At 36.3% G+C, this 24798-nt stretch overlaps 1 protein-coding gene across 4 annotated transcripts in view; it reads right to left on the bottom strand.

Moving 5' to 3' along the window:
* SLC4A10 (solute carrier family 4 member 10) overlaps nucleotides 1-24798 on the bottom strand; it is a 277439-nt gene that overhangs the window by 207198 nt on the left and 45443 nt on the right. The window lies entirely within an intron of this gene.

Genomic DNA, 24798 nt, shown 5'->3' with positions numbered 1-24798 from the left:
TATCAAAAATACAAAAGCCAAAAATGAGTAATTTTTATTCTGTCCAGCTTATTGCATATGGCAGAAGACAAACAAGTAGGTAAATGCGTATTTGCTTTATAATTCTCAGGAGCTTCATTTTAAATTTTGTAATATGCAACATACATTCGATTAGATAAATAACTTTGATTTATTTTTATTTAATGTTTTATTCTAAAGAGTCTAACATGGCAAAGATTATGTGCAATTATCAATTCCACATACAGCATGATTATATCTAGGAAAGAAACCTTTGTAAATTGTTGGCATTTTTGTTGCTTTATTTGCATTTATCAATAATTCTGAATACTTTATTTTCCCATAACACAGCAGAATCAGGAAATATTAGTATTTATTTTAGTCATATGTGGGATATATAAAAGAAACCAGAGAATAGACAAAGTCAAATGAAAACAAAATATCAAACTCTAACCACAGAACTGAGAATGCCAGAGAGAAAGATGTAGCAGGATCAAAGCCAGGATGGGATACTATAGATTGCCATGGAAGGATATTGGTGATCTGGTGGTGGGGGAGGGATACTAAAGTATATATAATTTTAATGCACAAAGTTGTTTCCCTTAAACTTAGTCTTACAAAGCAATGTCATCTCGATAAAAAATATTTAATTAAAACAAATATATTGATGGGATAGCAGTGAGAGTACAGCAGATAGGGCACTTACCCTGCATATCACATGGTCAACACAGGTTCAGTCCCAAGTACCCTATATGCTCCCTAAGCCCTGCCAGGAGTGATCCCTAAGTAATGAGCCAGAAATCAGCCCTTAGCACCTCTGGGTATAGCCCAAAAATCAGATATAGACAGATAGATAGCTAAATACATAAATAAAATAGCTATTAATAGAGATCAATAGTCTCAAAAATTAGCCTTTCCCTTTGACATGTGTTGAACAATTATTATTTTATACATATACAAAACAAAAACTAAATTATTATCAATTTAACTGAATTCAAAATTAGAAGTATTAAGGGGTGGTTGGGAATTGGAAGTAATGCTGCTGGGAAAGTGTGATGGCGGTGTAATTGGTGTTGTAATATTAATTTTCTGTAATTAAGTCAATGACTCAAAGTTCTAAAATTTTAAAAAATAGAAATAGAGTTACCATAAAATAGTCTTTATTTTTTTTGCAGGGGGGGGTTTGGTTCACACCCGACGAATGCTCAGGGCTGACTCCTGGCTCTACACTCAGGAATCACTCCTGGCAGTGCTCAGGGGACCATTTGGGATGCTGGGAATCGAACCCGGGTCGGCTGCATGCAAAGCAAACGCCCTACCCACTGTACTATTGCTCCAGCCCCAGTCTTTAAATCATATAGTCTGAATTAGTAAATACTTCATCTGTGAATACTTTATATACCTGTAAAATAAACTAATTAAAAATTCATGATCAGTTAAAATGCTTTGTAGAAAATATTTTAGATGGATGTGGACTAATAAAAAATCAGTATGATTTCAGGGGCTGGAGTGATAGCATAGCAGGTAGGGCATTTGCCTTGTATGCAGCCGACCCGGGTTCGATTCCCAGCATCCCATATGGTCTCCTGAGCGAGGCCAGGGGTGATTCCTGAGTACAGAGCCAGGAGTAACCCCTGAGCATCGCTGGGTGTGACCCAAAAAGCAAAAAAAAAAAAATCAGTATGATTTCCTTTCTCCCACTAATAACATATGATGAGTATAATAAATATTTTCACAAATATGAGTCTAAATCTTGAAGTTCTTAAGAGGCTAGGGAATGGAAGAAAGATGTTCAAAGAATAAAAACTTCCAACTGTAAGATGAATAAAGTCTGGGTCTCTATTGTACATCATAGTTAATAATTTAATTTAATAATTAAATTAAATGCAGAGAGTCTCTTACCCGCGCGCCTGGCTGTCTTCCCCGGGGCCTCCTCGGAGGGGATGGGCTCCAGTTTCCCTCCCCACCCCGAGCAGAGCTCCCATTGGCCGAAGACCTCTGGAGCCTAGCCACAGCCATGCCCAAGGCCCTTTTCCACATGTTCGGACGAGCCTCATGCATGAAGGAAACGGCGGAGGAACCCAGGTGTGTGGGACCCGGGGCTGTGATCTCCAAGGCTGCTCAGATCAGGACTGGGCCTCCTCTGCCCAGAAATCCCATCTCCCAGTAGCTAGGTGGTCACACCCAGGGACCACCCCTGGCACCGTGTAATCCTGTAAACGGCCAGCATCCAGACCTGGAAGCACGCAGCCGTAAAGTGGCCATGTGATATTTTATAGCCTCCTTCTCCCCCTGAGAGAAACTGGCAAACTACGGGGAATTTCCTGTCCACATGGAAGAGCCTGGCAAGGTACCCATGGTGTATTAATATGTCAAAACCAGTAACAAGCTGGGTCTCATTCCCCTGACCCTGAAAGAGCCTCCAGTACGGCATCATTGGAAGGATGAGTAGAAAGGCTTCTAAAATCTCAGGGTTTGGACAAATGGAGATGTTACTGAGACTGCTCGAGAAATTCGACGATCAATGGGATGATGATGATGATGATGATGATGATGAATATACTATGCACCTGAAAATGGCATTGTGATGGTAATCATTTTGTAATATATAAATGTACAAAATTGGCATATTTTATACCTTAAACATATGCCATGTTATGTCAATTATATCTTAAAAAATCCAAAATACACATACAATTTTATTTGAAAAAATTTCAAAATTAATTGGGTATCTCTATAGACTCCAGCTGGAGCGATAGCACAGTGGGTAGGGAGTTTGCTTTGCACGCAGCCGACCCAGGTTCGATTCCTCTGTCCCTCTTGGAGAGCCAGGCAAGTTACCGAGAGTATCCCGCCTGCACAGCAGAGCCTGGCAAGCTACCCGTGGCATATTCGATATGCCAAAAACAGTAATAAGTCTCAAAAAGGAGATGTTATTGGTGCCCGCTCGAGCAAATTGATGAACAACAGGAAGACAGTGCTACAGTGCTATCTCTATATACTAATATACATTATCACAATTTTAGACAAATTACTCCTAATTGTACAAGTTCAGACAGAAGGTCTATATCTTCTATTTTAAATGTTAAAACAGAAGGTCTATTTTGAATGTTAAAACAGAATATTCTGTGCAGATCACGTTCGAGGAATGACAAATACAGCATGGTTCGACTGCAAAATGTAAGTAGGACAATGAAAAGAGATGAGTCTAGGATAAGGCATGGTCCAATCCTGGTAAGTCTCAGAAGACACTATATATCTTTAAACTTTATCCTTAAGATATTAGTAGCCTTCAAATAATCTGATGGTTTTAGAATATCTTAATATGGAGGAATACCAACTGATAAAATAAAAGATGAAGAAAAACACATTATATAATTTTGAGCAAAGCATGATAATGATCAAAAACTTAAGAGATGATAGAAAGTTTGAAGAGATATGAATAGGTAACAGATATACTCTTAAATTAAAAGAATTTGGGGTTGAAAGATGTAATGTAGAGAGAAATGTTAATGATAATTCTTACCTCCTATGTCATATTTCATTTTGACTGTCACATGCTCCAATGTGATGGTACTTATCCATTTAATGTGTGTAATTTTAGGTTTTACAAAATACCCAGATAATTATGAGGAGAACTCATATGTGTCTTCTAATATCTGCATAACTTTGAAAAACCAAAGTTATTATGAATAAAGGATAAATAGAAAATCAAACATTTATTTAATATATTTTATCATATATGTAAGTATTTTCATTGGATACTGGACATTATAATTAAACTATTTTCATTAGATGCTGATCATTATAATTAGTATTATGATCTAATTTTATTCAATATTTTTTCTTTCCCACTCAATTAAATGGTATTTGCAATAAAAATACAAGATCCAGAATACAAAGAACAATTAACCATTTGATAAAATTAGCTTAAACTAAAAAATACTTATTTATAATCCATTAGTTAACTCAGCCAGTAGTAATTTGGTAATAGTAATTAGCAAGGATTATTCAACTGAAACTAAAAATACCCATTTCAGGTGACTATAGCTCTACAGAAAAAAACAACACATTCTAACAATATGCTCCTTGTATTGTTATTAAAGAATTCTCATAACAGAACAATAAAAAGTACATGAAAGTACAATGCCTCTACATTTTCACCAACAAGCCTGCCAACAAAGAGCTATATAGCACTGAACCTTCTTTTTCAAGTGAGGGAAAGAACTATAATGGGGAAAGATAAGTCAAGCTTCATTTTATTGTATTTTTAAATCAGCAAGAACTGTATAATTATTGTATATTTGACTCTTGCTTTTTTGTTTCTCAATAACTATGTGATCCAACATAATCACTTTATTGTTATAAGCCAAATTCAAAGCTCAAAATTCTTATCTCATAAACTCAAGGTTTTTCCCAATATATTTGTCCTTTAATTTTTTTAATAAAATGTATTGATTATTTTTTAAATTTCCCTTTTACTAGTATTTTAGATTAAAACAAACAGAAAATACTGCAGAGAAGATTCATGAAGGCCAAATATTTTATGGCAAAGCTTTTTTTTTGGTAAAGCATTTACTTGTTACATTAAAAGTTTGTAAATTAAATAATACTGGTCAAGTTACACTGTTAATTTTTTAATTTGGTAATATAAACATAGCATAAAGTTAACTCCCTTTACTATTTTAAGTGTATCATTTATTAGCATTAATTTTATACACCATATTGTATAATTGTATTATTATATTATTATCCACTATTTCCAAAACTTTATCACCCAAACGTCACCAAAAAGCAATAGTGACCATTCTCTACACTCTCTAGTCAATTTTTCACTTCTACTAAGCTATCAAGAATTTTTTTAATAAATTTATTTATTGAATCACCGTGAGAACAGTTACAAAGCATTCGGATTTAAGTCTCGGTCATACAATGATGAAATACCTGTCCCTTCACCAGTGCATATTTTCCACCACCAAAAGCCCAAGTCTACCCCCCATCTCACACTTTTCCCCTACCTGTGAAGTAGATGATTTCCACATTACTCTCTCTCTACTTTGATTACATTCAATATTTTGACACCAGACTCACCATTATTGTTTGGGATTTTTCCCCCAACACTCAGACCTGCCAAAAAGGCAACATTAGACAATTTGTTTTCTATTGCTGATTATGAATAGCATATGATGTCACACAGCTGCAGCAATAGTAGCCACGCAATTTTGGAATTCTGAAATTTTAATAACTAAATCTGGAGGGATTTCTGCCAAAAGCCACTGGGTTCCGAGATTCGTTTGTGTGTCTCTGGGATCATGGCCATTAAGCAGCTTAATGAGTAGACAGAGGGGCCATTCGTGGGCGGCAACTTGGGTTCTCGTTGGGGCAGGGGAGGACAAGGGCCGGTTACACCCCCATCCTGTGAGGCCCTGAGTGTTTTGTCACTGCTGGCCCATATCTGACTGTCCAATGGCCTCTGGAAGATAGCAGCCACCGAGCCGCCAGGGGGAATAGGCAAAGGGACGACACCTTTTCCCACCTGGGGTGGATCAGCGCCAGTAACCTAATGCCTTGGACAGTAAGGTATGGGCCAGCAGTGACAAGACACTCGAGGCCTCATGGGATGGGGTGGACCCAGTCCTTGTCCTCCCCTGTCCCAGTGAGACCCCAAGTCTCGGCCCATGAATGGTCCCTCCAGCTACTGATTAACAGCCGTGATCCCAAAGATACATGAACAAATCTCGGAACCCAGCACCTTTTGGCAGAAATGCGTTCAGACTTTGCATTAGGTTACCGGCACCAGGGCACCCCAGGTGGGAAAAAGTATCATCCCTCTGCCTACTCCCCCTGGCAGCTTGGTGGCCACCATCTTCCAGCTATCAAGAATTTGCCTGTTCTAGGCTGGGGATAAATACTCAAGTAAAGCAGTTATTTTTATGTTAATTTATAAAATATATAAAACCTAATTTATTCATTCTGTTTAATATACCACTTTTAAATTATATTTAATAAACTAAGCATAAATTAGTTCAATTTTTCAAAATAATTCGGCAAGGTTATTAAGATTCTTTAAAATATTTAGTCCTTTATAATATATTGTTATAATTTGGAGAATCTGATAAAACAATATCATGGAAATTAGGTTTTATTCATATAAGATCTCCAGTGCTACATTATTAGAAGAGAAAAATAGGACTAATAAGAAAGAAACTAATTTATGGTATAACAAAATGAAATACTACATAACCACTGAATACTATGAAAAGAAAATGTTAGAAACAAAGAAATATACATCAGAATATTAAATATAAAAAACTCAATAAATTTTGTATTAAAATCTCAGCTAATAATAATTTCCCAAATAAGCTGTCAGAGATACCTCAAAGAACAGCTAAGACTACTAAATCTTGAAGGTGCCATGTATAAAGACAATATTTTTGTGTAAATTTATGCTCTTTCCAAATCTAATTTATTCGAGTGCTAAGTATTTGGGGAGAAAATATAAATGAAAATGTATAATGTTTGATCTTTCACTTTCAAGAACATCAATTAAATAATCATTTGAATTAAAATTTTCAGATAAATTTAGCCATTATTAAAAGTGTAATTTGGCAGTACTAGAATAGAATGCTTATGGCTATAAGATATACTGAAAATATATCTTAACTTTTTAATATATACTAGGTCACAGGCAAGTACCTTAATATTAAATGTGTTCAATGTTATATGGTGTGTGTATATATATATATGTATAGATATATATATAGAAGTTACAGAACATCTGGAATAGGGTCAGTTCTGAACAAATGTTTGTTCATATCAATCAAGATAAATTGACTTGCTATAATATCTAACAGTTTAAAAATATTTAAGTGTATAAAACAAGTATATCTGTCCATTCTCATTTTGGAAGTAACTGTCTCACAATTCCAGCACAAAGTAAATCCTGTTAATGTCATTAATACATTAATGAACACCTAGTTACCACCCACTCCAACTATGTTGTTCTTTCTATGTTTATTATTTTCAGTCTACCTGAAACTACTGTCACTATGAGTCAAAAACTCTACACAATATCCCACTCTAGTCTCTGATGACCACCAGAATCTGACCCTAACAAACATTTACATTTCTCATCTTATTACTAATCTCCTCTGGCTTTTACTCCATCTCAATTAATAGTTTATCATTTCCAATAATCATTCATTACTTTAAGACCTTCAACTTTACTTGTACTACTATCTATTGATCTTGGTTCATTTCTTAGTGCTGCTATTTATTTCAGAATATTTTACAAGTTTTAAATTTTTATGAACCCACTTCCTTGTTAGTAAAAGTGAAGATGAGCATACTTATCTACAAAGTTTTCCTTGGGGATTGCATAAATTTAAAATATAAAGTGCTTAATTATGCAAGGCCTACCCAGAACATAGTAAGAATATAACAAATGCTGTTCATATTAGATTTCATGCCTTTCCTCCTATACATGGATCTATGGCCTGGTTGTTCAACAAAGTTTAACGAACATCTGCTTTATGTTTGTTACATAAAAAACATTACATTTTTGGCATCTCACAGTTCTGGATTTACAACTTTCCTTTCTGACTTTTTGAAACATTTGTACTTACCTTTAATTCTCAATTACTATGCTTCTTTTCATGAAACATTTTCATATTGAACCTAAGATAGGTTTCTTAGTTAAATATATAGACATATATGTGTGTTTATATATATATATATATATATATATATGCATGGAATCAGTAAGATAATGAAGTCCAAAGGTCTTTTTCAGGCTATAAAAGAATGACTCTTCCTCAAGGTTGATTTTGATTTTCAACTGGTACTCTCAAGGGGAAATAGAAGAGAACTTTCAGAGACAAGTCAAATAAAGGCAATATGCGTCAATATAGTCAAATAGGCAATTTACTCAGATATGAGACAATATGGTCAAATATAGGCAATATAGTCAAGTCACCAATTTTAGTTATGTTGAATTCCTCTTATCTTCATAGAAATCCATAGTTCTATGTAGTTTTCAACATAGAAAGCTCAAAGTTGTAGGGTATAGAAATTAACAAAAATTAACCTCATCTGGAGAAAAATCAACTTTCCTTGCCAGTTTTCTATAGACAGAACTACAGAATACTAATTACAAAAAAGACATTTTCTTTGTAAAATGTTAAGATTGAGAGAAAAAATCAGTGAAATTAGAATGGACTATATTAAAATTTTAGGTTAATATGTTATTAAGTACATATACGAGAAGACAAATGCTAAATTGGCTTAATAATCACTTCAATTTATAAATATATGATACTTTAAAAAATTAATTTCCACACTTAATTATCATTAAGAATTTGGGCACATCAAGTGCACATTTGAGCAAATATTAAAGGATAATAATATTTAATATTTGGGTAAATAAATGTGGCTACTTTAGATACAATCTCAACTTAGCTATCGCTATGAGAATGGAATACCATGCCTGGGGGAGGAGAGGTCTAAGTTCTTAATACCAGAGCACAACACTGAGACTCTTCCCAAGAACATGGCCAGCAAGCACAACTACCAACCACTCTGTAGCAAACGGATACTATTTTTAAAATATTTTTTCTAATTATTAAAATATACAAGTATACTTGTATGTTATATAAAAAATATGGTAAACAAGGAGTGCAATGCAGAATATCCTATCCCCATGCCAGGCTTTCTTCACCTGGGCCCCTGGTGGTGGTGGCGGGGGGGATGGGTTGAGTTTCTCTCCCCACCCCAGGCAAAACCCTGGCAGCCGAAAACCTCCAAAACCCAGCCACAGCCAACCCAAGGCCTCTCTCCACATGCTTGGATGAGCCTCACGCATGAAGGAACCAGGAGAGGACCCCAGGCATGCGGGACCCAGGGCTGAGATCTCCAAGCCTGCTTGAATCAGGACTGGGCCTCCTTCCCTCAGAACCCCCATTTTTCAGTAACTTGGCAGTCACACCCACAAACTGCCCCTGGCACCGTGTAATCCCATCAATGGTCAAGATTCAGTGACTACATAAAACAAAGCTCTTGGAAGAGAGCAACGCAGAATCTCCTACCCCCGCGCCAGGCTTTCTTCACCAGGGCCCCTTTGGTGGGGGGCAGATTGAGTTTCCCTCCTTGCCCCAAGCAGAGCCCTGGCAGCTGAAAACCTACAGAACCCAGTCACAGCCATGCTCAAGGCCTCCCTCCACAAGCTCAGACGAGCCTCACACATGAATCCAGGCATGCAGGACCCATGGACTTTTCTACTCTGCTCTTCTAGACTTTTCTGTTTCAAGGAAAAATATCATCATCTCCCTTCTTTCAACATTCTCCCTCGGCCTGATTCTCTATTCCCTGTTAAACTCACTCTGAATAATTTCTGAAACATTGTTGCTTAACCCTCTGCTCTTATCATGTTAAATCATTATTAAGCAAAGGTTTATTAAATTCCTAAGTACCTCATGTTAGAAGAGTAGGAATATAATAATAAAAATTAAAAATAAAAAACAAATGTGTCCTGGCCCCAATGTTCTAGTGGGGGAAACAGACAACTAAATAGGAAATTTTATAACCTCTTTCTCAAGCTGATCTATTTTCTATTCCATTTTCTATATAGCATATCTGGGGGTGTACTGCATGGCAACTCCTAATTTCCAAGCTATCATAGCCACACACAGTTCCTTGATCTTGAATCTGGGCTAAGTTTGTGACTTGCTGTAAGCAACAAAATGCAACATAAATTCTTCTGTGCCAATTCTGAGCCAATGCCTTACAGAATTTTGGCAATTCCTACTATATGGTCCATTAAGAACCATGAATGGCCATGCAAACTGTCTGCCTAGCATAAAGGAAGCAGCACTTAGAGCGATCATGCGGAGCGGGAAGGCACTAAGGCTAGATAGCAAAATGAAAGAAAACTACCATCTTAGTGAAACCAGTCTCAAGCTAACTTCAGAGGAGTCAGTCCAAGAGGAGAATCAATCCAAGAACCAGGTAACTGCTGAAGCATGAGTAACTAAAATGATAGCTAATTTAACCCATTAACTTCATGGTGGTTTATTATGCAGAACTTCCACATAGATGTCATCGTCTGAACCTCTAAAACTAAAAAATTTATTTGTTCATATTCAAGTTATAGAAAGCCAACTTCCTTTACCCTAGGAAACCTTCAAGTTCAACCAATTCAGAGCTCTAAAATAAATCTACACTAGCTCATCTTACTGTAAATACTTCAGGAAAATAACATTAGAATAAAAATAGTTTCACAGACCAGTACATTTTTTAAATAATTAACTAAATGAAACTGTTATCTTTACTATTAAATTTCTTAGAGATTTTGCCCTTAAGCTTGTTAAATTCAAGAAAGTTACATAAAACAAATGTATCCAAAACATGTTTAGCATGAATTCTGCCAAATCTTCAAGTTATTTAATGGAATTATTATTTTGCAAAACACATCTTGGATAATTGAAAATAAAAGGACAAACTAATCTATAAGTTAGCCAAGAGATAAGAGGACAAGTCTGATTTTTCCTAACATTCTTCATTTTCTCAAAAGTTAAAACTTTTATACATGTAATTACTATAACTGAAACTCCAAAGAAAAAAATTAATCTTCAACTCAAAACAAAGGGAGGGAAAGGTATAACAGACCTAAGAGCCAAGAGCTAATTGTGTGATATTGAAATGGTTTACATTAGCACAATTTCATGACTTTTTTTCTTTTAATAAGTCTGAATTCTAGGAATAAGAACAAAAAAAATAGGAGGAATAAAGAGCCACCATGATCACACTAATGATTAAGAAGATGAGAAAAATTAATATATTAGTAAGAAAGAGTATTAAACAGCTATAAATGTCCTACAGAATAAAGCAAGCAGCAGTTATATGTATGAAAAGGAACTTAATTAAATAAATCCTTCCTGAAAGACAGGAATTCTGGTTTTTAAAAAATGAGGTACAGAAATACAAGAAATAAAATTAAGCTTTTTGCTTAATAGAAGGCTAATTATATTTTGAAACGGAAATTTCAACTTAGAATATACATTATAGATTAGGGATATAGCTCAGTGGGAGAGCATCAACCTTGCATGTGGAAGGCCCTGGGTTTGTTCCCCGAACAACAATAAAATCATTGTGATATAGTTCATAGAAAGTATCCTAAAGGAAATTTCATAAAACTAGTATTAACTAGCTGTTATATGAAATGATTCACTTAATATTTCCAGACTTGAATTCTTTTTTACAAGTGAATATATATTGTATAGTCTTTTTTAGTTTCATAATCTTATAAGCCTCTGATTCTCAGTGAGTTAATGCCCATGATGATTAAATCTTTAACAGTGCATAGCTGATGTGAAGTTTTGACATTAAGGAATTATGTGTGAGTCATGGATATGAATATTAGCAGGAAACTGTGAGGAAGGAAGACTGTTATGTTCTATCTCATATACATGGATTTTGGTGGATAGTAAATGATAATGATATTTTGAGTGAATGACATTGACACCAAAAATTACAAGGAGCAAGAAGGCTATAATTTGATATTCTGTAAGTAAAACCAATAAATCAATACTCGTATCTTCTTATTGAAAGGAAATAAACCAAAAAACAAACAATAAAATCCAAGCCTATTGTAAAACCATATCAATTTCTTCTTTAAATTATGAATTTTTTTATCAGACTAGTGAGATAGCAGAGCAGGGAAGGCACTTGTTTTATATGTGGCCAACCTATGTTTGATCCCCAGTACTAATGCGGTCCTGTGAACCACACTAAAGCAATCCCTGAGCACAGAGTCAGGAGTAAGCCCTGAGCACATCTGGGTGGGTATAAACCCTCTGTCCCCAAATACATTTATATTTATGTCTTTCTTATATTTCCTTTGCAGATTCCTAGCCAGAATCTTTATATAAATTCTCATCTCATCAACCTAAGTTATCTTGAAAGGTTTCTAATTCATCGCACTGGCTCTAATCGCTCCTTTTAAAATCATTTCTATGAATAGCTATCAAATTAAAATCCTTAATGAATGTTTTCACCACATCATTCCCCTATTCAAAAACATATAATAACTCTTCACATTTTTATAATCTTAGAACTCCTCCACCATATTCAAGGATTTCCATATTTGATCTCATTTTTTTCTTCAGTCTTTATTCCTCTATTTTTCAATATAGACTTATCCACTCCAGTCAAGTACTTCGATTACAACTCACCTTTCCAATACACTCTCAAACTTATTTCTGCTATTTCCAATGCACACAACACAAACTTCCACCTCCATGGTTTTCTTTTTTTTTTGTTCCACCTTTATACCATTCTGTTCATCTATAAAAATTAAAATAAATGGACCTACAATCTAACTGATCTACATACTTGCTGTCTATAAAACCTAATTAATCTATATATTTACTGCCTATAAAGTATGAATGCTAGTATCCTTACCTTCAAGGAAGTTGTAATCTATAAGAAAAATTAGTTCATGACCCCCAAAATACTCTGTGAGCAGAATGCAATGAGTTGTGAGAGAGCACAGACAAGGGGCACTAAACCAGAAACAGATAAAATGTCAGAACCGGTGGTCAGAACTGGTGGTCTAGAAGAGCGCCCTTCTTCAAGTCCCCAAGAAATAAAACACACTCAAGCTAGAGAAATAGTACAGTGGTAGAGCACTTGCCTTGAGCACACAGCCAATGTGGATTCAATCCCTAGCACCATGTATGGTCCGTTAACCCCACCAGGAATGATTCCTGAGCTCAGAGCCAAGAACAACTCCTGAGCATTTTCAGTGAAAAAAAAAATCACAAGGAGAGGGCTGAAGAGAGTACAGTAGGTAGAGTGCTTGCCTGGCATGCAGTCAATCTGGGTTCAATCCCTAGCAATCCATATGGTCCCTGAGCATTACCAGATATGACCAACCCCCAATATTTTTAAATATGACAAGGAGAAATATATATATATAAATTATTCTACATTTAGAAAATTCACATAAAATATGATACATTCAGAAAATCAGAAATAATTCAAAGTATATGGAAATTTTATACCTGTGAGAATAGGCAAGATATGAGATAAGAAATACTTTTTTCCCATTTTTAATCAATGTACCATGATTTATAATACTATCAATGACAGATTCAAGCATAAATTATTCTAACACCACACACACCAAAAAGTTCCTGCTTTGTTCCACCAACATCCCAGTGACTCCTCACAGTACCCCTTCCCATCTGGTAAGATCAGTTCTGTAAAACTATTTCTGGAGCCAGAGAGATAGCATGTATATATAGCATGTAAGGTGCTTGCCTTACACACAGTCAACCCAAGTTTAATCCCTGGCACTCCATATATCCCTCAAAGCCCAGCCAGAAGCGATTTTTGTGTGTAAAGCAAAGAGTGTGCCCTGAGCACTGCTAGTTCTGGCCCCCAAACAAACACAAATAAAACATAAAACTATTTCTACATTGATTTAAAGTCATATCTGAGGGAATCTGAGGAATACCTGGCTTTGTGTACTTCATCTCAATAAAAGGCAAAATGAACGATACTCTAAGTAGGGAAAATGCTTCCTCCATCTCTTAGGATATACTTAAAAATTGATTGCAAGGTATCATAAAGCAGGAAGGATAGAACAGCAAATAAGGCACTTGCTTTGCATGTACCGACCCAGGTTCAATCCCCAGCAACACATAAATTCCTCCAAGGCCTTGTGAGAAGTGATCCCTGAGCACAGGGCCAGAAGTACACCTAAGCACCATAGGCTGTCACCCAAAAACAAAAGCAAAAATGAACAATACATCAAAAGAATTGGGAGAACAAAATTATTGGATTATGTTCAATTACAATGAAATATAATAATGAAACTATATTTAATTTATGGCTTTTATAGTCATCTACTTTCTCAATCTTATGAAGTCATCTACTCTTTCAATCAGCTTTCTTTAAATTAACATAGCATTTACCACATAATTAGAATAGTAATTGTATATGGTAAAAATTCAACAATAACAAAATTATGACCTACATTTTTTAATTATGTTTACCATTTGAATCTGTTGTCTCTGACATTCTTTATTCTTATTATTCCTGTCTTCTGGATCCCATGGTTACATAATAATGGATATATAGAGTCTCTCAAAATAATAGGCTCTGTTTTTTTGCATGGGCATGGTTTCATTTTGGGATGGTTTCATTTTGGGATGACACCCAGCAGTGCTCAGAAGCCACTCCTCCCAGCTTCATGATCAGGGTTTGCTCCGTGCAGTGCCTGGGAGAACCATGAGGGCCTTCTACATGCAAAGCACTTGTTATGCCTATCAAGGCATCTTTCTAACCCTAAAAATAACATCTCTGCTTATCTATCCGATCTACCTGCACTAAGTCTGGAGGATGTTGCAGATTTTGTTTTCTTTTTGGGTCACACCCAGTGATGCACAGGGGCAACTCCTGGCTCATGCACTCAGAAATTACTCCTGGCAGTGCTTGGGGGACCATATGGGATGCTGGGAATCGAACCTGGGTTGGCCACGTGCAAGGCAAACACCCTACCCACTGTGCTATCACTCCAGCCCCAGATTTCTTTGATAATCTGATGACACAAGTGTATACAAGACACAACCACAAAATTTTGTTCTTACAATTACAATTAATTCATAGGATTCTTGAAAACTTCCCATGGCCTGGTTCTCAGATTCTAATTTAATATATAAGGGAACAGAGCCAGGCAAGCTACCCATGGCATATTTGATATGCCAAAAAACGGTAACAACAAGTCTTACAATGTTGACGTTACTGGTGCCCCGTTGAGCAAATCAATGAGCAACGGGATGACAGTGATACAGTGGTACAGAATTTAGTGTTAAGGGTGTTTTATCAGTCTCTAGTTAAAAAAAAATCATAATTCTAAATTTCAGCAAAATCAATCCTGATCTCTGCCCAGGTCTCTCAAATTTGTTGTCTATTCTCACAAAGAAGAATTTCAGGAGGAAATGAATAAAAAGTAGTTTTATTTAGGAGACACAGAGGGAGAAAGAAAAAAAGAAGGGAGAGAGAGAGAAGAGAGAGAGAAAGAAAGAAAGAAGAGAGAGAGGCAGAGAGAGAAAGGGAAGTAATATGCCTAAGAAAGATTTGCTTGGTATCTCTAGAGGGGAGAGAGCCCCAGGAAGTAAGAAGAAAGGTATTCCCAAGGGAAAGTATAGACTTCTCTCAGAGAGAGACTGGCCAATTGATTTTGCTAAGTTGATTTTACAGCATTTTTTCCAACCTGTCCTGTAAGGGATTTCTATGTTGATAAAAAGCCTGTTTTTTTTTTGTCAAGAGAAAAGGACTTTGAACATTTGGTAGTCTTCCAATTCCCGCCTTTTGTTCCTGCTGAACTTTCTCCTCTTCTGAGGGGCCCAGGGTTTTCTGGGCTGGCACTGGCCCTCTGGTTTTATCAGGATTCAGTTAAGATACCCCTGAATGAGGTTCTGCCTTCATTTTGCAGGCACCTTTTGGACCTGTAGTAGATCATATCTTAGTTTTATCACTTCCCTAAGCTCATTGCTTAGGGCTCTCTATCTACCTTCCTGCTTCATATTCAAATTGCAATAAGATGATTTTTATTTTTGGAAAAGCATTTGATAAAAATTACCAGAGCAAGTTAGGGTTCTGTGCACCCTTGGGTGCTGAGTACGTGCTGTGCAGATCCCAAGTGAGCAGGTTTCAGATGTGTCCTCCTTCCTGTCCCAAAGACATTCAACATAATGAAGGTCATCCTCGGCATATGGGTAGGGGAACCAAATACAAAAATAGAATGGAAGAAAATTCATAACAGTTTCAAAAAGGCCTCGAGGGCACAATTAAATCAATTGCCAAGCTAGAATTGCTCCTTTATCACATAAAGCAGGCTCTGGCTTTAGAGGCCACCATCACAGTTAATTATAGCTTTGGTAAGCTGGTCCAATTGCAACTTAAAAATTCTAATCTTCAGGGGCTGGAGCGATAGCACAGCGGGTAGGGCGTTTGCCTTGCACGCGGCCGACCCGGGTTCTAATCCCAGCATCCCATATGGTCCCCTGAGCACCGCCAGGAGTAATTCCTGAGTGTAGAACCAGGAGTAACCCCTGTGCATCGCCGGGTGTGACCCAGAAAGCAAAAAAAAAAAAAAAAAAAAAAAAAAAAAAAAAAAAATTCTAATCTTCAGATGGAATTTACTCTTTTAAGATCATAGAAATGAGATGGGTCTGCTCTGTTTAGAAATTTTTATTAAAAGTCCCAATAGGTTGCTATGTAACTTGAAAAAAGAAGCAAATATTAAGATGAATGCCCATATTTGTGCCTATATACATGTGTTTGTGTATATATGGAGAGAGATTGAAAATTTTCTTTCCTTTATTTTTTTTGAGAAAGCAGTTTTTTGGTTTTGTATTTTTTTTAATTGTTGAAAATATTTTTTTCTTCTTTCCTTTCTTTCCTTTTTTATTTTTTCAATGGGGGATGTGTGCAAGTTATTACAGTTATTATTATAGAGACCCGTTTTTTTTTACTTTCAAGAAATTTACAAAGAGGACAGAATTTTTTTTCTAAACAAAGTTTATCTGAGGAAAGGGTCTTCTGCTGAGCAAAGAGTAGCACTACAGGACAGTGCCATGACTGCATCCCCAAACGGAACCTTGACCCGGTTTTTTATTTCTCACATGGGATTCAAAAGCATTGACCCAATCAAGAAACTCTGCATGGCCCAGTGGTCTGCATAAACCTGACTAAGAGCATTAAGGTGATGCATTACAGGCTGCTGCATGACAAGGCACTCTTACTTAATAGAGATCAACCAAAACAGCAGGGCGGTTCATTACTGCCACCTCAGGTTGGCCATATTGTGAACAGGCTGTGAATACTTCAGGGAAGAAGCAAGCATTATTATCTATCTCTACCTTGAGGGGATAAAAGGAAGAGCTGGAGGTGGAACAGTGAAGAGAATTTGGTCGCCATCAAAAGCCTGATTAACTTGCCCTAAAGAATTTGAGTAGTATTTTGCCTTGAAGCACCATGTTAGGAATTTGTAGGTTGGCATTCTTGACTGGGGTGAGGGCAAAGTCTATCCCATTAGGATAAAAATCTGGTATAGTCTAGCTCTTGTGTCCTTCCATTACACTAATACTTTTGCTGCCTACAAATGTATCGAGTAAACAATGAAGTTCTAATTCTCAGTTTTTCAATGAATTGCGACAAGCTTCAGAGCCACCTTTTTAAATAAGTATGTGGTATTTTAATAAATTACTGAAGCAAAAATATGCTGTTCACTTAACCTATTTATCAAAGTAGAGCGTACTTATCACTAAGTAAATCTACCAGGTTGTACTTTTATAAAATATTTTTTAGTGTATATTTCTCTAAACACTTCCCAAACTTTACCTACTTATTCAAAACCAACAATAACTTCTCTTGTTTAAAGTGCTATCGACTTTAACATTAGAAATTGATTATCATTTCTCTAAGGACGTACTAACAAGTATTCAAAAGTATACCTTGACCTGATGTAACTAATTCTTGTGGCAGTCCATCATTAACTGAAAACAGGGTACATATTATGTGCTTTGTTTTAAATAACCTAAAATCCCCTAGTCAACAAAGAATCTAGATACAATCTCAGGTTCTCATCTTCCATCTTCAACTTAGAATGTTTTAGCTAATATGTTACTAGTTCTGTTTTCGTATGTAACGTCATTGTTAATCTAGAGTATTAGATATTTTAGTGTATCTCTTAGTATACATACAACTCATTCCTCAGATGCCTGCCCAAGCTAGTTTCCCAGTGTCTCAACAGGACATTAACATCCCCAGAGGATGTAAGTACTCAACCGAATCTCTAAAAACTCCAAAATGGTTTGGCTGTTATTTGATGACCTAAAATAACTGACCTCATTTCCTAACTGCACCACTCCACAATGTTTTACAATGTACCTCTGAAAACATATTTTTTAAATAACCCAGTAACTACAATTAAGTGAAAAAAGTCAAAAATCTATGCACAGAAGTTTTACACTTAAAGTATAAAATTAAATATTCACTCTACATAGTTTAGAATTAGGGTTTAATACCTGCTGACAATTTGATCAATCATTTGAATCATGATATTAATGCCTATTAACTTCAATTGTTAATGTCAATTTATTATTCATCTACAAATAATAAAATTAGCAAATGACATTCCCAAGAATTTCACTTTAGTAACTAGTTACCTCTGAATGCTTATGTTATAACATATTTTACATTATTAATAATTCTCCTCACCTCCCATAAAAGACATTCTCTAATTCATGCAATCAGAATTAAATAGCCATTTCCCAAACACCAAAATATATTACCATTTCTTAAGACTATTTTCTTAAGAATATTTTTCTAAATTATTTCTACCAGACTTGGAACTCTCCAGGATATAATTTAAGTATTTTATCCGAAGAACACTGTAGCACTGTCACTGAAAATTAAAAATGTTTGATATCAAAAATGAGCTAAAATTAAGACAAGTTGCTTTATGAGAAAATATTTGCACACCATACATCAAATAAAGGACCAATATCAAAGACATATACAATGCTCACAAACCTCAATAACAATAAAAAATAATAACCCCATCAAAAAATAGGGAGAGCAGTTGAATAGACATTTTCTCACAAAGAGGACTTACAGCTGACCAGCAAGCATATGGAAATATGTTCACTCTCACTTACGGTCAGGGAAATGAACTCTAAACAGTAGTGAGATATTGTCTACACCAGTGAGAATGGCTACATCAAAAGACTGTAAACAATCAGTGTTGGTGTAAATCCAATGTAAAAGGAACCCTCAGCCACTTCTGATGGGAATGTCGTGTATATAGAGTTTCCATGTGACCAGTGATCACACTTCTTGGAATCTGTTGGAAGAACACAAAAAAATACTTCTAAGATATGTATGCACACCAGTGCATATTGCAGCACTTAGTATGATAGCCAGGATATGGAAAAAATACAAATGTTTAACAACAGATAAATGAATAAAGTGTGGTATAGGGGCTGGAATGATAGCACAGAGGGGGTAGGGCGTTTGTCTTGCACACGGCTGACCCGGGTTCGATTCCCAGTATCCCATATGGCCCCCAGAGCACCGCCAGGAGTAATTCCTGAGTGCAGAGTAACCCCTGTGCATCGCCAGGCGTCACCCAAAAAGCAAAAAGCAAAAAAGTGTGATATATATACACAACAGAATCCTACATAGCTATAAGATGAAATGTTGCAATTTGCCACAACATGGATTAAACTGGAGGGATCATGTTAAGTGAAATAAGTCAGTGAGAGAACAAACACCAGATCACCCCACTCATCTATGGTATAAAGAGAAATAAAACAAGTGATTAAAATAACTAACATATAAGGACAAACCTTTGATTTCAAATCTAAGATTACCAAGTAGTGTAGAGATACAAAGACATAGATGAAGGGTCTGAAGCACTTTGGTAGTGGTGAAATTTCAGTAACATTTTTCATCTATAGCATGAACTTCACAAAACTATGTTGCCTAAGTTATAATAAAAATATAAATTTAAAAATAAATTATTTCTATCTGCCTTGATTTATGCTGTTATTCTCCTTTCTAAATCATAAGCACCTGGAGATGGGAGATCACTTTGAGCTGTCTACATGTTAAAAACCACAACTTCTTTCTCCTGTTGGGTGTTGTGGTTTGCAACAGAGGTATTGAGTGGCCATCATGTTCGGTCTATAGTCTACTTTTGGTATGCAGCTTTCAACCTAAGTGGGTACTGCCAAAATACTCTACTAGGTGTTCCCTTCTCTATCTCTGGTGCTGGGTGGGGTGGTGGGGGTTGGGGTGGGGGTGGTGGGAGGGATACTGGAAACATTGGTGGGGGAGAATGGGCACTGGTGGAGGGATGTAAACCAAATGCAAACATGAAAGTTCATAAGTTTGTAACTGTACCTCACAGTGATTCACTGTCATCACTGTCACTGTCATCCCGTTGCTCATCGATATGTTCGAGCGGGTACCAGTAATGTCTCTCATTAAGAGACTTATTGTTACTGTTTTTGGCATATCCAATATGCACAGGTAGCTTGCCAGGCTCTACCGAGCAGGCTCGATACTCTCAGTAGCTTGCTGGGCTCTCCGAGAGGGGCCGAGGAATCGAACTCGGGTCGGCCGCGTGAAAGGCGAACGCCCAACCGCTGTGATATTGCTCAAGCCCAGTGATTCACTAATAAAAATAAATTTTTTAAAATAAAATAAAATAAAAAACACAACTTCCTTGGGGCTAGAGCGATAGCACAGTGGGTAGGGCGTTTGCCTTGCATGCAGCCGACCCGGGTTCAATTCCCAGCATCCCATATGGTCTCCCGAGCAACATAATTCCTTAGTGCAGACTCAGTACTAAGCCCTCAGCATCGCCGGGTGTGACCCAGAAAGCAAAAATAAAGAAAAATAACCCACAACTTCCTGAACCGGAGAGAGAATAGAGTGAGTTTAGCACTTGCCTTGCATGCAGCATCCTGCACTGAATCTCGTCATTGCATTTGGCCCCCTGGGCACAGAGCCAGGACTAAACCCTGACCAGTCAGATTTGGCTCAAAAGACAAACAAAAAAATAAAAACAAAGCTAATTCCCAAAACTATGAAGTACTCTGAAGAAATTAGTTTGACTATTTCTAGATAAGTTTCAATTTACATAAATTGTATAGTGAAGTATATAATATAAACTGTCCTTTGTGTCAACAAATAAATCAATTAACATTTTCTGAATATGTTACTACTGCACCTATTTATTATTGAATACTAGCAGGAAGGATACAAGTAGTAATAAAATGGCTCCATTCAGCAAAGGATACTCAGCAAAGGCCCTATGAGGTTCAGAAAAATAAAGAAAAAAATAAGAAAAATAAAAATAAAGGTCCTATGAGGTTCAAAAAAATAAGATCTTAGAGAAAGAAGAGAGACTTATTGCCTGAGAAAGCTTTATAGAAGACTGATGAAAGCTTGATCTGAAACCTGAGGAACTTAATTTCCTGAATACAGGAAAAGCTATACTGAAGTAAAAGAAAATATGTGAGCAAAGATATCAAAGACAAATATGCTCATTAAAAATAAAGACAATTTTTGAAAAAATAAGAAAAAGAAGTGATAGTGTTTCTTATTGATACAATGCAATGTCCATTGATTATGTGGTACTTTTTACTTATATAACCATTGCATTATTATTCATTACAGTATATCAGACATTGCTATTAATATTATATATGTATTAAATCATTTAATTCTTACCACAATCCTAGAAGTAGGTACAACTTTTTCCAAAAAAAAATGTTGCGTGTTTAAAAACTGAGACTCTAAAGGACAATAGCACAGACAATAAAGAAGCAGAACTAGAATTTTATCTCAGACATTTGACTCCAGAACTTGCAACTGGGCCTTGAAAAGGAGGTCAAGAGTTTTCCCAGTCTCTGGAGAATATATGAAATCATGATTTTAGAATGAATCTAGTTAATTTTACTGAGTCACCCAGTTGGAGGCCTGAATTAGTAATCTGAGTGACTCACCACACTACTATTTTACAGAGTGACAGAAACAATGAGCATTTTTGGGCTCAATTTTGAAATAAAACTAAGAGTAACAAACTTTTCTCTACCCACTTAATGTGAATAGTGAAAGTCAACTATATTTTAGAATATCAGTTGTGCCCTGTGTTTATATTGTTTGTATATCGCATGATATTATTTCTAATTTAGTATTATAAGAACACCTATCTTTATAAAACAACCTCTGAATCCAAAAGTGCTATTCAAATTAGCATTGCATGTGACAGTACTCACATACTAAATAATGCCTTGCAAGAAACTATAGCCCATTTAACTACCAAATTTTTCTGTTTTGACTTTAAATAGAGGCAATCAAAAAATGTTTTCTGTCTTTTGGTGGGGGGGTTTGTTTGGTTTGAGGGCCATACCTGCCAGTGCTCTTGGCTTACTCCTGTTTGTGCACCCTGGGATCACTCCTGCTGGTGTGGGGGGAACCATATGAGGTCCTGGAGGTCGAACCTGGGGTAGCAATGTGTAAGGCAAGCACCCTGCTGGCTGTACATTTGCTTCGGCCACAATACAATATATAACTTCAAATAAGTGAAACAGACCAAGTACCTTTTCACCTGACTATATTCTTTAGCTAGTTGCTACAGAAATATTGCTAGGAGAAAATATTTGTCTATAAAGTTGTAAAGACCTTAAACCCTCCTCAGAATCCCAATTTGGCAGCAGCAAAGACAATGAATTAGCTTTGTTTCTTCACAGAAATAAAAGACAGTCAACTTACAGGGCCAAAAACAAATTGTTTCATGTGATATAATGGAAATTGTTTTATAGTCATACATCTTGTGTCTAGCATTTCAAATGAGATTCAGAAGCTAATTTATCACAAATACTGACAGAAGGCAAGCTTCAACATGAAGCAGATACAAACTAATTCATTCAAATGGGGGAAAAGACCTTTCTACACAAAATTCTTAGCATAAAGCATGAAAAGCTAGAACTTGATAGCATGATACAATGCTTTCATTTAATAATGAAAAATGGCATCTTGTAGAATATTCAAAGTGAAGCAAATTGAAAGGTGAAAATGCAGTCATATCTCGGTGCACAAAATAGACGAAGATGTAGAGGATCAGAATAAGTATAAATTAATCCATTTGGAAATCTATAAAAAGAGAAAAATTATACATACCCATGTTTTCTGAAGATAAAAAAATCAAGTAACGTGTTCCAAAAGACTATATTATAAACCCAAATATATTTCATGATATGAGAATTGAAGTGATAAAAAAAGCTAATGAAAATTATGGATTTCCCACACCAGTAACATCTATTTTAGAAAGGAAAATCTTCAGCTGTCATAGATAAAATCACAGGATTGACAAAACACCATTAATATTTAATTACCTTACTCAAAATAATCAAATTATCATGGGCTTACTACTTAAATGTTTGCGCTGGAAGACCCTATGCCCCTAAAATTTCTCACATCCTGTTTTCATACCCTGTCTATTATGCTTGGATAAGAATCACTAGCAATATGCATGTTTTTCTATAATATACTGTCTCCCTTCACCTGCCAATGAGCTGATTAACAACAGGTCTTCATTTCCCTGTATGCAACATAAAGGACCCTGCCTGAGGACTGTGGGCAGTCTTGGATTTGAAAGATTGCTCTCTCCCTCCCATCCTGTAGCAAATAAATATTGTGATTTTTAACAAAAGCTTATGCCCCATGATTCACTTTAGAGCACAAAAGGCTGGAGGTTCAGTCTCAAATTTAAGGGCCCAAAATGTGACCTTGAGGGGTTCTTAATAGATCTATGCCAGAAACTGCTGAAGGATTCACGATCAAAGCAGGAACATTCCCCAGGATTCCTGAAGTCCCCTTTTGCTCCCAGAGAAACTCATTCCAGATCTCCTAATCCCTAGCATTTGTTCTGGGTCAGAGACATCAAGACATTCTAGTAAGTTCTGCTGTGTTCATACTAAGGTACTTGATTCTATATATCCTGTGTGACTTTTTCATCCTATTTGACTAAACAAAGGACCCTCTCTGGCAGGAACCACAGTCAAGTGGGAACTGGAAGTCTTCTAGTCTTCTGGAGTCACATTTGGTTCTAACAGATTTGCTCTATGGTATATAAAAGTGTAAGCTCTCTCTAAAGCCTGTGCCTAGTTTGTGCCTTATTCTTTAAAAATGAAAGGACCCTTTCTATCCCTCCTGAAGGCCCACTGAGCACTATTTTATTTGATTGGTCAAATTATAGTAACAAATCCATGACCAAGGAGAAATGTGATTCATTCTTATACCGCATGACCTATGTATGTGCCAGACAATGGAGAGACATGGTCCTTCAATACAATGCTATAATATTGCAGATGAAATTGTTTTGTCAGTGGTCAGAAAGTAGGAAGAAAGTATAAATGATGTGTAGGTCCTTATGCACTTACATAAAGAGGCAGAAAAATGGGGTTAAAAACTTGGTGGTACCAAGAGAAGTAAAGCAAAGATCAAATAGGACAGTCACTCTCCAAAAGAGAAGGAGAAAGAAGAGATCCAAATGGGGTGTTATGAATCCTTCACAGTTGGTGTTCATTGAGTTTGAAATGTATAAATGCAAGGGGAGAACAAAAGTCCCCACTGGTAAAAGTCCTTTTTACCATAGTACCCAGAGGTGAGGGCAACTGTTTGGAGGCAAAGAAGCCACAGGAAGTCCTCTAGCAACCAGGTTGAAGAAAGATCAGTGCACTTACAACAGGCAAATAGGGCACAGTAAAAGAGAGTGTCCAAATGGAAAGAAAAAGTGGAGGAGTCAGGGGCTTTCGAAGGCCAGTCCTAGTCCCATGCTTCATCCATACTGATGAAGAGTGGCAGGCACAGGCTTTCAGGTGCTAACTGGGATGCACTTTCCATTGCCCCCGAGGATTCTCTGGTACAGTTGGCAGTGGTTCAGAGAACATTCTGATTGACTCTCGGGTATCTTACTTAGCTTTGAACTTGAAATTCATGACTTTTATTTGGTCCTGGAACAATAGCAGGGATTATGTTACAGGTCAGTCCTCAAAAAAGGACCTCTCTTTGCTATAGCCCTTGGAAAGTGAAGTGGAGGGTTAGAATCTCCACCACAGCTGCCTAAACATGCCTGATTGTCATATCCTTTTGTTCAAGCATGATCTCTTGTGCAAATTAAATGCCAGGATATCTTTTTCTCCTGACAGCAGAAAGCTGACA

The sequence above is a fragment of the Sorex araneus genome, chromosome X (assembly GCF_027595985.1).
Source record: "Sorex araneus isolate mSorAra2 chromosome X, mSorAra2.pri, whole genome shotgun sequence".
In the NCBI taxonomy this organism is placed as follows: Eukaryota; Metazoa; Chordata; class Mammalia; order Eulipotyphla; family Soricidae; genus Sorex; species Sorex araneus.
Note: the sequence above shows the minus strand (reverse complement) of the source record. Positions and strands in the feature narration are given on the sequence as shown.